The 15,456-nt window shown below is 37.1% G+C and overlaps 1 protein-coding gene across 2 annotated transcripts in view; it reads right to left on the bottom strand.

Annotated features, from left to right (window-relative positions):
- tow (target of wingless) overlaps positions 1 to 15,456 on the bottom strand; it is a 70,681-nt gene that overhangs the window by 54,225 nt on the left and 1,000 nt on the right. The window lies entirely within an intron of this gene.

Below are 15,456 nucleotides of genomic sequence, written 5' to 3'. Positions count from 1 at the left end.
GCTAGTAATTCAGCACGAGTTTATAACGCGCTCGAATATATTTTAGGAAAAAATGAACTTCAATCACTATAAATTATTATAGTTATGATTTGAAATTGGGCCACGTGTCAGATGACTCTGAGCTGGCCCTTAAATTTTAGCCCTGCTACGGCTAAGCCTGGAAATATAGAGAGGCAATAGCGCCAACTTGTCTAGTAGACACCGGGCCCTTAATAATCATTTGTACAATGTTGACCTAGAATCATGAAATTTGAAGGTAGCTTTGTCTTATAGCACAAGTAAAGGGAAAATCCGAAAACCGAGAATTTGTGGTTACATCATTAAAAGAAAAGTGTAATTTCTCCTACGGAACCCTTCGTGTGCGAGTCTGACATAATACCTAGTTATAGAAAAGGCGCTAGGAAAATCCAGCAAATCCTTCTAAGTCGTTTCGCTTAAAAGAGGTTAATGTAATTTTAATACCCTGATACTAGTATGCTTTATTTGCTTTGACTTACGGATGCTCTAATAGATCTATTTTTATAATTTAGTTTAAGAGATCGATAGAGAAGCACAGGGACGGGGAGTTCCCACAATACGTTCACAACTAAACAGGGCGAGATGGCAATCGGGGTTGAGGCAGGGGGACGCCCCGCATACCCGCACAGGGTTAGCCCGGGGGCTGTGCGGGGCATCTCCACCCGGATTGCCTCAACCTGTCGCGCTTTTCAAAGCTTTTAGAATTTTAAATACTATAATATCTAAACTTTTGTACCTACTCTTTACTTGACCGTACCCATTTCAATTCTAAAACTGTTATATTTGCAGATTTAAATTAATTTGCAGATTCCATATACCTACCCAACCCATGTCCTAAGCACCTATACAATTGTCTTCATTTACATTTTCATTCGGAACTGTCGCGATAAGGCGACAGATCGATTGTTCTGCACGTGCCGTGTTCCCACAGAACATTTACAACTCAAACACCAGGCCTTCGATGATTGCATAGATAATGACCTACACCAATATAAAATTTATAGAGAAGTTTCAAATAAATATTTTTACTAGCTGATGCCCGCAACTTCTTGATTTCCCGGGAAAAATAGTAGCCTTTGTCAAGAGTGACAAAGGCTACTTTTTTTCCCGGGACATGTTTAGTGAAAGACATGGAGAGCCATGTCTTTCACTAAACCTACCCTACATATGCAAAAAATCACGTCGATCCGTTGCTCTGTTGCAACGTGATTGAACGACAAACCAACAAACAAACACACTTTCGCATTTATAATATGGGTACTAATTTGTGACAAGTCTGTAAACACAGACAGGAAATATAGGAATTCAGGCTGGAGCCTTATTTTCACCAAACCACATAATGGATCCATCATTCTGAACAGTTCATAAAGACAAGGACACCAGTTTGACGTTTCAAAGTTGTTTTAAGGTACTTAAAAACAAGCTGTGACAGCCTATTTTTAGTTTATGTATATTTTACAAAGAAAATAAAACCAACGCTTTAACTATCATAGTTTTTAGGGTTCCGTACCTCAAAAGGAAAAACGGAACCCTTATAGGATCACTTTGTTGTCTGTCAAGAAACCTACAGGGTACTTTCCGTTGACCTAGAATCATGAAATTTGGCAGGTAGGTAGAACTTATAGCTGACATTTGGGGAAAACTGAAAACCGTGAATTTAGGGTTAGATCACACAAAAAAAATTAAATTGTGGTCATGAACTAATAATTAGTATTTTCAACTTTTGAAGTGAGTGACTATATCAAGTGGGGTATCATATGAAAGGTCTTCACCTGTACATTCTAAAACAGATTTTTATTTATTTTTATGCATCATATATTTTGAATTATCGTGCAAAATGTCGAAAAAATACGACTGTAGTACGGAACCCTCATTGCGCGAGCCTAACTCGCACTTGGCCGGTTTTTTGATATTAACAGTAAACCTCTACAAACAAAGTTAGTTTTGCGGTTCTATAACGAAAATTATGCGTCCCGTGTTACTTCTTCCACTTGGCCGGTTTTCTTAGCAACTACGAGTAAGTGATTTTGAGCATTTTAAGCTATTATTAAGTACTTATATCACGTGCATATCAGCTGATGGTAATAGATAACCATTATCATCACATCCACTGTGTTTTGTTTTCACTATACCATTTTCAACCGTATTTCAAAATATCATGAAACTTCCTTAATCGAAGCCTAAAACTGAATTAGGTTAGTAAGGTATTAAAAAGACGACTTCATTCCACTCTGTCTGTATGCTTCGACCTTTACAAGTGTATGTTAAATTTTAAACACCGAAGAACATAATACTATGCTAACGATGTTGAGTTTACGCTCATAATTTTTCGAATGACGAATGGAGAAAAACGGATACCTAGCACCCTCGTTGAGCATAATGTATTTGGAACAAAGCCAGCTTTCCAGAACTATCACAAATGGAGCCTCGTGTCTAATAGACCCTAGAAAACGTTTCACGGGATACAAGATAAAGAAAATGTTCTTTTTAATGGTTCTATTTATAAAACTACTTATTTGAACGATATTGGTTAGAATCTCGGAAAAACAAGCACGTATTCTGTAATAAAATATATGAAATAATAGAAAAACCTCCGAAAATAAAAATAAATTCAACTATTTAGATAAGGCTAGGCCAACAATCTATTAGGACTGCAATTTATCAATTTATCTACTAGAGACTAGGGGCATTACACCCGATTACTGCTAGTTTTAAAATATAATTAACTAGCTGACGCCCGCGACTTCGTCCACGTGAATTAGGATTTTTGAAACCCATTGATTTATCAAAATAAATAGTAGCCATTGTAACTTTAAGCAAAAAAAAAACTCGTCAATTCGTTGCTTCCTTCGGCGTAATTAAGGGACTAACCAACAGGCATTTATAATATGGGAATTTATAATATCTAGCTATTTAATTCATTATTCCTCAACCAACAAAGGTATGCTCAAATAAAACAAAACTGTGACGTAAAAATGTATTTTCCAAATACTTAAAAAACATTTTTACGTCAAGAACGAAACAATTTTTATGCATAAGAATATGATTCCCAACACCGGAAATTCGACAAACCAATACAGCCAATTTTCAGAATACAAAATATTTTAAATAACATCATCTAGATTAACCAGATAATCCAAATAACAAATAGCACCAGCGGGATGTATTTATTTGGAATTTGGAAGAATGCCAGACTTCCCAGTAAGGTAAAAAATACCTACAGGTTCATGTCACAATAGATTGCTTACCGCGCCTACGATATTACATATCGAGTAGATGATGCTTGCGACGTCTTCGGATTTAGGTTTTTTAAAAATCCCGTGAGAAGAACACTGTAATTTTTCAGAATAAAAAAATGTCTTTCCCCGGGATGTAAGCTAACTGTGTACTAAATTTCATCAAAATCGGTTTAACTGTTGGGCCGTGAAAAACTAGCAGATAGACAGAGACAGACGTACTTTCGTATTGATTATTTTCGTATGGATAAGGTAGGTATATCATTTTGTTACCTACTAAATAAAGCTCGCGACTTCATCGCATGGCTTCAGGTTTTTTCGACATCATTTAAAATATAGGTACTTAGTTGTTTTGTAAATAAAAAATAGAGTTCTTAATCTATGGCATTAACTACGTCAATACTTGTTGCTTTAGAACACCTCAATAAAACATGGTAGCCTCAAAACAGTTGTTTTATCTGGCAGCCGTTTTAAATAAGGACGGAAGTAACGTTTGCGTGTCATAAAAACCTCTGAGCTACTCTCAAGTTGCGCCTACAGAAGTTTAAGTACAAAAAAGTTAGATTATATTTTGTCTTTTTAACTTACTTAGAATAATGGTGCCAGTAACGCTTTTTTAAGGAAGGATTTTTCCCTCTAACAAGGAAGGCAATGTTTTTCCATTATTCGAAGAAAAAAAACAATACAAAAATAAATGTGAAGAAAAAGACAACCTAAGCCACGCTGAAACCACACACGGACAAAATGTTGTTGACAATATTTCGAATAATCAACTGATTATACTTACGAGTAATGCGTCCAAACTCAGAATAGGAATGACTATCCGCCATATTGTAATGTCTTAACTGGAAATATATTAATTTGATTCAAGATACATATTTTTAATAGATTTAGTAGACTGCGTTAAATAATGTAAAGTCACTTGAAGTCATTTAAGTACTACAGCTTTTTGATTATCAATTATTACTTTTTATGAATTAAAAAGATAGAATATAATAAGTATTGTCATCATTTCCAGCCGCGTTGAAAATATAATCCGACCAGCAAATAGATGAGACCCGGAGATGAATCTGGAACAATGCCAGATTGATATCAACGTACGAATGGAGGCTTTAATCTGTTGACAACATGCTTTTTACCGGTAACTGCATTTATTGAAAATTGCTTATTACTCAATAGATAAACATTCTTTTTCATTTTGATTTAGGTACCTAGTCTGTCTGCTGACTTTTCGCGGCCCAGGCATTTAACCCTTTTTGACGTTTTGACGGCTTGCAACCTGTATAATATACTTGGGACTTTTAAAAATCTAAATCCATGGCGGACACGAAGTCGCAGGCATCATGTAGACCTAATTTAATAAATGCAAAAGTTTGGTTGATTGTTACTCCTTCATGCAACAATGACTGAACTAAAATATAAAAAGGAGATTCCCTGAAGTAACATAGTACCATAGTAACATAGGCTACTTTTTATTCTGAAAAGTCAATGAGTTCCCCCTTGGCCCCTTGGGGTTTTACAAATCTATATCCACGCGTACGAAGTCGCGGATGAAGTCAGCAATAAGGCTTGAATGTGATCTTACCTGATAGTGAGAGACGATGCAGTCTAAGATGAAATGAAATGCATATTATCTCATGTAAGTAGGACAGCTTATGTGACTTATATACCACCACCATATTTTAGGACTTTACCACCAGTTCGGAAGGCAGATTCTAGTGAAAGAGCAGGTAAGAAACTTAGCAATCACCACCAGGTAAAATGCAGTCCAAAGGCTAAGTTACCATTGAAAAAAATATCAAAATCTAAAGAATTTCCCGCTATACCTATTTTTAGAAAATAAACTCTTGCCCTATTTACTAAGTCCGCCTGTTCATTACAAAAAATATAAAACAAGCAAGGCCTGTGTCTGAACAACAATGGACGCCGAGCTAACCACGAACAGAAGAAAGAAAGCATCGTATAATGTAAGAAAGAAACAAGGGATTCGCTACTAAATGCTTTGTCAGCTTATTACGCTCGAGACAGTTTAATGTTGAACAATAAAAGTTAATTTTATGAAATATCTCTCTAACTACCTCAAATTAACCAAAACCCATGGAGTCTTAGTGCTAAAAAAATTTTACCGCGATTAATAGCTTCATCTGGTGACAGAAGAGCTGGCTCATTTTTTGCGCAACGGATCAGCCTGGCTGTCCTACGCGGAAATGCCTACAGTATTCTTGGCACCATTCCACGCCGGCATGATTTGTATAGTAATTAGATAGGGCTAGCTTTAAGATTTATTGTAATATTTTCAGTAAATAAAAGAGAAAAAAAAGAAATTAATTATTTATTAAAAAGGTAAATAAAAAGTTACTTATAGGGTTCTGCACCCTTGGGGTAATAAAATAGGTATAGATAATAGTATAGACTGATGATGCAGTCTAGTCATTCAGTTGCCCTAAAGAGGTATCTAGGCAAACAGCTTGGTTTTAACCGTAGTTGGTCACTGTTCTACTACAAAACCATTTTATTACCTATATTTACCAGCGTATCATCATCATCATCATGATCAACCCATCACTGGCTCACTACAGAGCACAGGTCTCCTCTCAGAGTGAGAAGGGTTACCAGCGTATAAAAACTTATAATATGTGAACTGAAAAGCGGTGAGAAATAAGCAGATGCTGATTAAATACAAAGATATTACCAACTAGAGTTAAGAAAAGAAATCTAATAGAAAATGACCGTGAGTAGGTATTTATCCGTCCGCCTGGCATCGTAGAATGTGGGTGTCTTCAAATCCGATAAGCTGACGAAAATCTTTAATGAGCCGTAAGACTTCAAAACACTAAAGTGAAGCCAAGAATTGCGATTTCCTTCCTAATGAGATTACTATGCCATGTCCTAGAATACACTTATAAACATTTGAACGCCACTTATGTAGATACTCGTAGTATAAGCGATGATAGCCTAGCGGCACAGATTATAATAGTACTACGTACTAGCGGTTAGGACGTCCGTCCCAATGGGAGGTCGGGGGTTCGATCCCAGGCACGCACCTCTAACTTTTCGGAGTTATGTGCGTTTTAATTTATCAAATAGCACTTTCTTTAACGGTGAAGGAAAACATCTTGAGGAGACTTGCATACATAGTTCTCTATAATGTTCTTAAAGCTGTGTGAAGTCTGCCAATCCGCACTTGGCCAGCGTGGTAGACTATGGCCAAAACCCTTCTCACTCTGAGGGGAGACCCGTGCTCTGTAGTGAGTCGACGACGGGTTGGTCATGATGATGATGTATATAGTATAAGGGCTGATTTTTAAGTATAAAGGCGGTGCAAGCCTTCTGTACCTGTAAACTGGTGCTAGGCATTAATGCCTATACTTATTACTAATTAAGTACGTACCTACTTAGTACTAAGTATGCGTTTCTCCGAGATGGTTTCTGCGATTTGTTTATCTTTTAAGGAAAAATCATGGCATTAGTTAGGTGGCCACCTTAACCGCAAGAACGCCTAAGTGATTGATCCTCATGAATTCTGGTTAACCAAGTTATAGACAGGTAGGTATACATAAAATGATTTGAGCTAACAATTTAATAGGATTTCTAGCGAATGTGTGAATGGCTTCCCGGGGCTAGATGAAGTTAGGAATTTCTGCGCCCCCTCTTATTAGATTAGCCGCTGTCTGCGACTGATTGGGGGCTGCTAACGTAGGGGTTGCTACCAGACAGACGGTTTTAACTGCGAGCATTAACTAATTACTGTAATGGTCGGCGCATGGTCGAGATCCGTTGTAACGATCATCATCATCAACCGATAGACGTCCACTGCTGGACATAGGTCTCTTGTAAGGACTTCCACACGCCACGGTCTTGCGCCGCCTGGTACTTGGATAAAATATGCTACAGGCCGGTGCTGGGCAGCAGCGACACCGGTGCGACCAGTCTAGCCCTGCGATGACCAACACGCCTGCCCAGCGCGGTCATTACGGGCAAAACCTTGTATGGTGAAATGGTTGTAACAATATACTTAACCAATCTTGACAGCGTCTGCTGGTATCTACAATTAAATCGACCCAATAAGCCAACCTGATTCATATAGCTCCATGTATGTACACCTATGAGAACCGAGATAGCCTGGTAAACGTTCGCCTCCTACTCGGGAGGTCGGGGGTTCTATCCCGCGGCACGCACCTCCGATATGTACCCGTTATCTACATTAAAATATGTCGTGAAACAATTAAATAAGCTTAAAAACGAAGAGTAATCCTTTAAGAGTTCTTTTTTTTCTGGAGATATGGAACAATGAAAAAACCAGGACCCCGTTGGTAGGTATAAGGTCCTCAAAGTTCGCAAAAATGTAAGTAGGTACTGTGTACTAAGGGAGACCTTACTGAAAACAATGTGATAAATTTTGACTTAGCTCTAAGTGAAATATGCATTCATATAGATACAGCTTTGTAAGAAATTTGTACAAGAAATTTCAAACAACGCAGTACTGGATAGTTCGCAAAGAGCTTTTTCGCGTAGTCGACTAACAACACAGTTTATTCGAACGTTACTCGGAGCTAGTTCGTAACAACGCGAAACTATGGCCAACCTCGTTAGTCCTTACTGGAAACTATGTGGTAAATTGCAACTCTAGTACAAAATTTTCTTTTAGGCTTTTAGGCTTTTACATCGGCCATAAAATAGCTTTGCCACCCTTTGGTTAAATGGCGTTTGCAGATCGTATAAATAGTGCCTAACATAAAGTTATGAGGTCTATTTTGGCTCACAACACATATTTTATACAAGTCTTCTAATTATTATTTTAACCACAAAATACAACAATTTTTAACAAAAATAAATCTAGACATTGCATTATATATGCATATGACGAACATAAAACAAGTGGGAATCGGACAATACCATCGTACAAAAAATCGTTTTATTTATTTTTAATTTTCATGGCTACAATTTTGAAATTTTCAGTATTTTTTACACATTCTGTGAAAATTTCAGGTCACTGGCTATTATGGTTCACGAGATACAGTCAGACGGACGGACGGACAGCGGAGTCTTAGTAATAGGGTCCCGTTGGCACCCTTCGGGTACGGAACCTTGCAAATAAAGATATTTTGGGAAAAGTTTCCGGAAAATGTTTTATATAGGTAGATGAATTAATAAATATTGTGATAACTATTACATTTGAGCGGACAGCTTATCATTTTCATCATTTTAGGTGAAATTTCTCCACTTAAAATCCATACTATAATTTTATAAATGCGAAAGTGTGTCTGTCTGTCTGTCTGTCTGCTAGCCTTTTCTCGGCCTATCCGTTCAACCGATTTTGTCGAAATTTGGAATAGAGATAGCTGGCATCCCGGGGAAGGACATAGGCTACTTTTTATCTCGGAAAATCAAAGAGATCCCACGGGATTTTAAAAAACCTAAATCCACGCGGACGAAGTCGCGGGCATCATCTAGTGTTCCTATATTTTCACAGACTGGAAATTTCACTGTGGTCAGAGTAATTCGCTATCCGCTCAGCTTGCCTGACTAGAAATTTTACCACGCTCAGCTTAGGTATAATCCGATTTCGGGAGCTTAATCACGGGAGCGCTAAATCTTGTAAAAGAAACCCATATCTTGTGATATACCTACTCGTAGATTAAATCTAAAGGTGTTCCCTCGAAATACAATACTTAACTACTCAAGTTTGAATTCCCATGGATTCCATAGATATCCATAGATTTTCGGTTGAAGATGCCCCCGCCCGTACGACTCCTTTCTCTATTAAGTAAGTTCACAGATATATATATTTTTTTAAAGAATATTAGCCATGTTAAATGACTAATATTCCCCTTTCCTCTCCAACTAAGCGTCAGGCTTGTGCTAGGAGTAGGTACGACAATAGTGCAACGGGCGGGGTTTGAACCGTCGACCTTTCGGTTTTCAGTCCACTCCTTTACCGATTGAGCTATTGAGGCTCATGAGGCTCATGAGATTACCTCTAGTATATCATAATAATATTCACCTGCACTAATTCTATGGAGAAGTCACATAGAGCACGTCTCCTCCACTCGCCATTAAACTGCATCCACCATACCAAGTGTGTCCTGTGTGTGGTATAATGTCAAATGTACTAGTTTTCAAGAAAAGTAGGTAACTAAAGGTATTAGATTCTCCACCTCTCCGTACTAACCACATTTAGGATTACTCGCGTCTGCTCGCTTTTAGGCTAGCAAAACAGCTGGCTCTCGAAAATTTCCATTTATCCCGCGGCAAAGCCTCCAAAGCGATGCAAAACTACGCCATCACTGTACATTTTATATGAAATGACGCATTAGTCTGAGAGCTAATGAACCGTTTGTTCTTTAACGTTTTTAGCAGTGTAGATTTCACATAGGTACCTTTAACTTGTTGGTGTAGTATGTGCGTTTTAAGCTATTAAATATCACTTTTAGGATTCCGTACCTCAAAAGGAAAAACGAAACCCTTTATCATCAGGATCACTTTGTTGTCCGCCTGTCTGTCTGTCTGTCTGTCTGTTTGTCTGTCTGTCTGTCCGTCTGTCTGTCAAGAAACCTACAGGATACTTCCCGTTGATCTAGAATCATGAAATTTGGCAGGTAGGTAGATCTTATATTACTTATTATATACCTGACTATTCATAAGCACTTTTAAAAAGTTTACATGAATAAAAAAACATTCTATTCTATTCTATTCTATAGCTGGCATTTGGGGAAAAATCTGAAACCGTGAATTTAGGGTTAGATCACACAAAAAAATTTAAATTGTGGTCATAAACTAATAATTAGTATTTTCAATTATCAAAGTAAGATAACTATATCAAGTGAGGTATCGTGTGAAAGGGCTTCACCTGTGTATTTTAAAACAAATTTTTATTTATTTTTATGCATCATAGTTTTTGAATTATAATGCAAATGTCGATGATAAAAATAAGACTGCAGTACGGAACCCTCATTGCGCGAGCCTGACTCGCACTTGGCCGGTTTTTTTTAATTGTGAACGAAAATATCGCGAGGAAACCTAAGTACCTACACTCAGTACAGTACATAGCAAAAAGTAATGTACTTCGGCCTTTAGAATGACATTTTGGCTTTGTAGAGCGTTGTCTCTGTCACTCATACCGATATGACGTTTTGTCGATCTCAATGACAGAGACAACGCTCTACAAATCTGCTGAAAATGATTAATGATATACCTAGTTTTTAAAACACGCATAGCTTCGAAAAGTTAGAGGTGCGTGTCTGGGATTGAACATCAAAGCTCCGTCGGACAAGATGCCAAAGTCTTGACCTTTAGAGCTACCACCACTTATTTAGACTTTAATATTATCTAGTGTGTGCGAGTTGTAACGAACGGGCTTTAGTAGGCCCTAGAAGTACTTTATTCATAAAAAACCGTTTTCCATGGATGATATTTTAAATCGTTTAAACACTGAACAAATTCTTCACCGCCTCTCGGTCTCCCCTGTTCACGCACGGCTTTTCAATTCGATGCGGATATTCTGCAGGAATAATAGACGAATGGGTAAATGAATACGACAATTTAGTCAGCAGTAGCTTTGTTTGGCCTTTGAAATGCTCTTTGAATTTCAAAACACCTGCATCCATTGTAAATGTTGCTTCAATAGAAACTTCTACACTAATTTAGTAAGGAAATTTTATAAAAATGATTGGAACAGGTACGTTATAAATACAAGAAAGATGTCGATTAGACATAACAGGGAGTTGTTAAAACCACCAAATATCATCATCATTAACATGTGATAGACATCCACTGTTGAACATAGATCTCATATAGGGACTTCCACACGACACGGAGATTCTCTGATGCTGGAATGGTAACCATACACTGGAAAGTGCAGCTTTGGCAGACCCCCTACTCGGTAGACATGTGTGATGTGACTCAAATGAATCGCAAGGAGCCGATAGCACAGATACAGGTAGCGCAAGACTGCGGTGTGGAAGTCCGTATAAGAGACCTATGTCCAGCCGTGGGCGTAAAATACTCTATTATAATATTCTCTCTCTCTAGTCGTTCTTTCATTGCTGAAGATCGTGGTCCTGGCAAACTTTCCTCGAATGGATTATCTGTTTCCACCGCCTTCTGTTATAATATTATGTTAAGTAATATTTTAGTTTTTTTCTTCTTTTTCTATCAGCCGTAAAAAATTGTAGAGCACTCAGAAAAACGTTTCAGTTTTGTATACCTACTCACACATACACATAGAAACCCTACTTGTGACTGAAAAGCGTCGCCAGACCGTCAAGCTTACTAACTACTCGTATACCTACATACGTTTATTCAGTATAACCCGTGCTATTACACGGTATTTTCCGCATTAGTGTTCACGTGAAAGTCTCAGGTTACTACTCAACTCAACCGTACAAAGCGCACGCAAGATTTGATCCGACTGCATTACCGGGCTTTCCTACTTGAGACGGTTTGGATTAGGAATTATTTTGATGCGAAATGTCTTGACAAAATGTTAAAGCTGAATATGGAGAAGAACCAACATTTTTGATTAAAACACTGTAAAGAAGGTAAATAAATTAGTACTTATCCTCAATAGAAAGTAAAAACCAAATGAAACACCAAAACCGGAAATAATTTACAGGAGTGATTCTCAAATAATGCTAATTAAATATGACTTGCTTTAAAATGAAGAAAAATGTCATGGGAAAATTTGCATAACTGAGAGTTTCTATAATGATCTCAAAGGTTTGTGAAGTCTACCAATCCGCACTTGGCCTTCCGTTGTTGTTGTTCTTAACTGACAATTAAACCCTAGTTTAAATCTTTAAGCATAATCTGTAAAATCTCACGACTTCAATCTCTGATCTTACTTAATTAATCGTTTGTCTTATCTCTTGATTAGAGAAACAAGCCACTAAGAAACAAAAGCCTGTCCTTAATTACTTATTGTTTATTCGGCGTTAACTCTTGTTTATTTTTGGCTAGATAATTAAACACCCGCCTGCCATTTCGCCAACTTTCTTCACAGGCTTCAAGCGTTAAACCTGCGAAGAAAGTTGGTAAAATGTTTATTAAAGAGCACGCTGAATAATGCTGATAGACTAAATGAATGTAAAACGGTAAAGTAAAATAAAAATACATAGATATAAAGCGCCAAATTAAGATCCTCCTATTTTTTAGAACTAACCGAGTTTTCATGACTACCCACCTAAATACATTTTTTGTAGATATCATAAAATTTGTGACGATACTGTCAATACCATCGATATTTTTTCGATAGCATATCGCATGATAGTGTAGTAAAGGGTAGATTTAGTTTTCGGTACACATCGCAATATATTCCAATCAAGTTATTCTATGTCAATGGTGTCAACCGATAGCTTCTGCCTGTGGACTGTGGACCGATAGCTTCTGGCGTGACATGTTTATGTTCATGAATATTACACTCGGTTCGGAGACATATTAATATGGAACTAGGACAGACCCACCAATGACCAACGTGATTGCTTTTAAAACGACGATCTATTTCTATCATCTTTTATCGAATTTTAAATGAATGCTTGCTATGAAACGCTATTTTTGTTCAAGATTATAATAAAAGTTATTGTGGGAACTTATGGGAAGGTTTTTGACATATTGTAAGGCCAAAATCCTATTTGAGTCTTTGATAGGTACATCTTTACTGCATACATCTTACTGCATGTATATTAAAGAAAAGCAAAGCAACTGTTTTTGTATATATGTAGAGTATATTCAGACATCTGCAGCTCGCAGCTGTCATTCTGTATGTAGGTACGTATAATGATTTATTTTTTATTTTTAAAGACGCCATAGAACCCGAATATTTGCAGCGTTAGAAGACCCCCACTAGGTGGACGGACGGCTTCAGACGAGTCGCAAGGAGCCGCTGGATGCAGGCGGCGCAAGACCGTGGCGTGTGGAAGTCCCTACAAGAGAGCTATGTCGAGCAGTGGACGTCTATCGGTTGATGATGATGAAAATAGTACCCGAATATTGAAAAATTCGTTTGGTCGGTCTAAGTTTTTTGTTATTTTTCTTTGTTGTGAAAAATTGAGATGGTGGCACTAGATTATTAAAGATTTTTATTTGAGAAAATATATTCCCGTATTATTACAATTTCTAGCATGAAAAGCATAATATCTGTTCATTAAAATCCTTGTAAAAGCCGCCTACATGAATAATACTACACCGCCAATTAGTTGTAGTGCGTGGGAATCAGGGAGCAATGTAAAACGAAAATAGTGCAGATAATTACTGTTTACTGCAATACTAACTCCTACGCAAGAAGTTCTAAGTTAGTTAGTTTCGTTAGACATAATGCTAATCTCCTACGATTCTTAAGTAAATTATTCCCAAATCTTTACTCACAAGATGGTCTATTATAATATTCGATTTTCGGTTTTACAAAAATTCAAATTAGAACAAGGCATAAGTATAAATTATTAATTACCTAGGTACCTAAGATTCTGTAACTAACTAACTATACAGTAAACTATACTACGCTTAGTTTAAGATTTTACGTCTCACCAAACGTTGCTAGAATTCGAGAGACGAAACACAATACCGTCAAAGTAAAATGGACCTAAAGTACCTACTAACTTGAATTGAAGTCAAAAATTCAATGTCACTGATTTTAATTTCGCAACGTTTGCTTTTCAACAGTGCTGGCTATATATTATGTGTAGACAAACTTCAGCTTTAAAAAAGGCAGTTAAGATCGAGTTTACTATAATGTGGAAGATTTTCGACACTCGAATACCATCAGTATACTGGGGCCCTACCGCGGTTGTTTGACAGCTACAATGTCACGATCGCAATCATCTCTGATTGGTTAACGCTCGCTCACTATTGGCTACAGTGCATTGTTGCAACAAGAATCGCACAAATTCAGCTAATCAGAACAATTGAGATTGTAATAATGATTGATGCAGGTTTTAGACAATCGCCCTACAGGTAAACTTTTCTCTGTAACTACAAAATAAAAATAGGTATTCACCAAAGTTTATTCGTTGACGAATTCGATACGGAGATAGCTTCCATCCTTGGAGATGGATACAATAATCACTTATCATCCCGGAAAATCAAAGAGTTCCCATATGATTTTCTTTAAAACATTAATCCATAAGTATGAAATCACGGGCATCATCTAGTAAGTAATGAAATGTTTTCATGGAGCTGTAAATAATTTAATTTATAAAAAACTAGCAAATAATCAGTACCCTTATTATAAATGCGAAAGTGTCTTTGTTTGTTGGTTTGTCCTTCAATCACGTCGCAACGGTGAAACGGACTGACGTGATTTTTTGAACGGGTATAGATGAGTGACATAGGCTACTTTTTATCCCGGAAAATAAAAGAGTTCCCACGGGATTTTTTGAAAACTTAATTCTACGCGGATGACGTCGCGGGCATCAGCTTGTCGGTCATAATTTACATGGCTAATATTCTTTTTTTTTTTTAAGTATGAACAGTTTTTAGTGCCTGCGGCAATAATGCTATGAACTAACAACATAGTGTCGCTACCCTACTTGTGTTTATTACTTATATTCGTATTTTATTACAATAACTGTAAGAATAATATAGTATTCTGTTTTATTCTTAGAATAGTAAAATATTTATTTATCAAATGCAGTGAAAAATAACATAATAAAAGCAAAATATTAAGTGTGCCTGCGGGTGTAGCGACACTAAGTCAGCGAACAGACTTTACTAATTGTTTTGTATGCATTATTATTTATTAAAGTTACAGGCGCTATAAAACATTTAAAAGTAATATAAGTTGACCAAATCTGTAATACTGTTTTAACTTTTAATAAAACTTACAAAATTAAAATAATACAGCTACTAGGTAATAGGTATAGTACGCGACAGGTCGAGATAGCAATTGGGGTGGGTACGCCCCGTACACCCGCACAGCCCCCGCACTAACCCGGTGCGGGATAACACGCGGAAAGTGCGGGTGTGCGGGGCGTCACCACCGCTTATACCTCGATTGCCTTAATTGCCATCTCGACCTGTCGCGTACTGTTACTGTTTATGTAAAGTTTATATGTATCGATTTGCATAACGTTTTTAATAAGGTCGATACTTAACCTATTTTATTCGATTCGCAAGCTAATGAGAGGAAGCGGGATAACTATTTAATATGAGCCTAGTTATTACAATTTATGATAGAACCCAGAGCCGTGGAACCAGTTACAAATAAAAC

This window comes from Maniola hyperantus, chromosome 4, assembly GCF_902806685.2.
Source record: "Maniola hyperantus chromosome 4, iAphHyp1.2, whole genome shotgun sequence".
NCBI lineage: Eukaryota > Metazoa > Arthropoda > Insecta > Lepidoptera > Nymphalidae > Maniola > Maniola hyperantus.
This window is presented reverse-complemented; position numbering and strand designations above follow the sequence as displayed.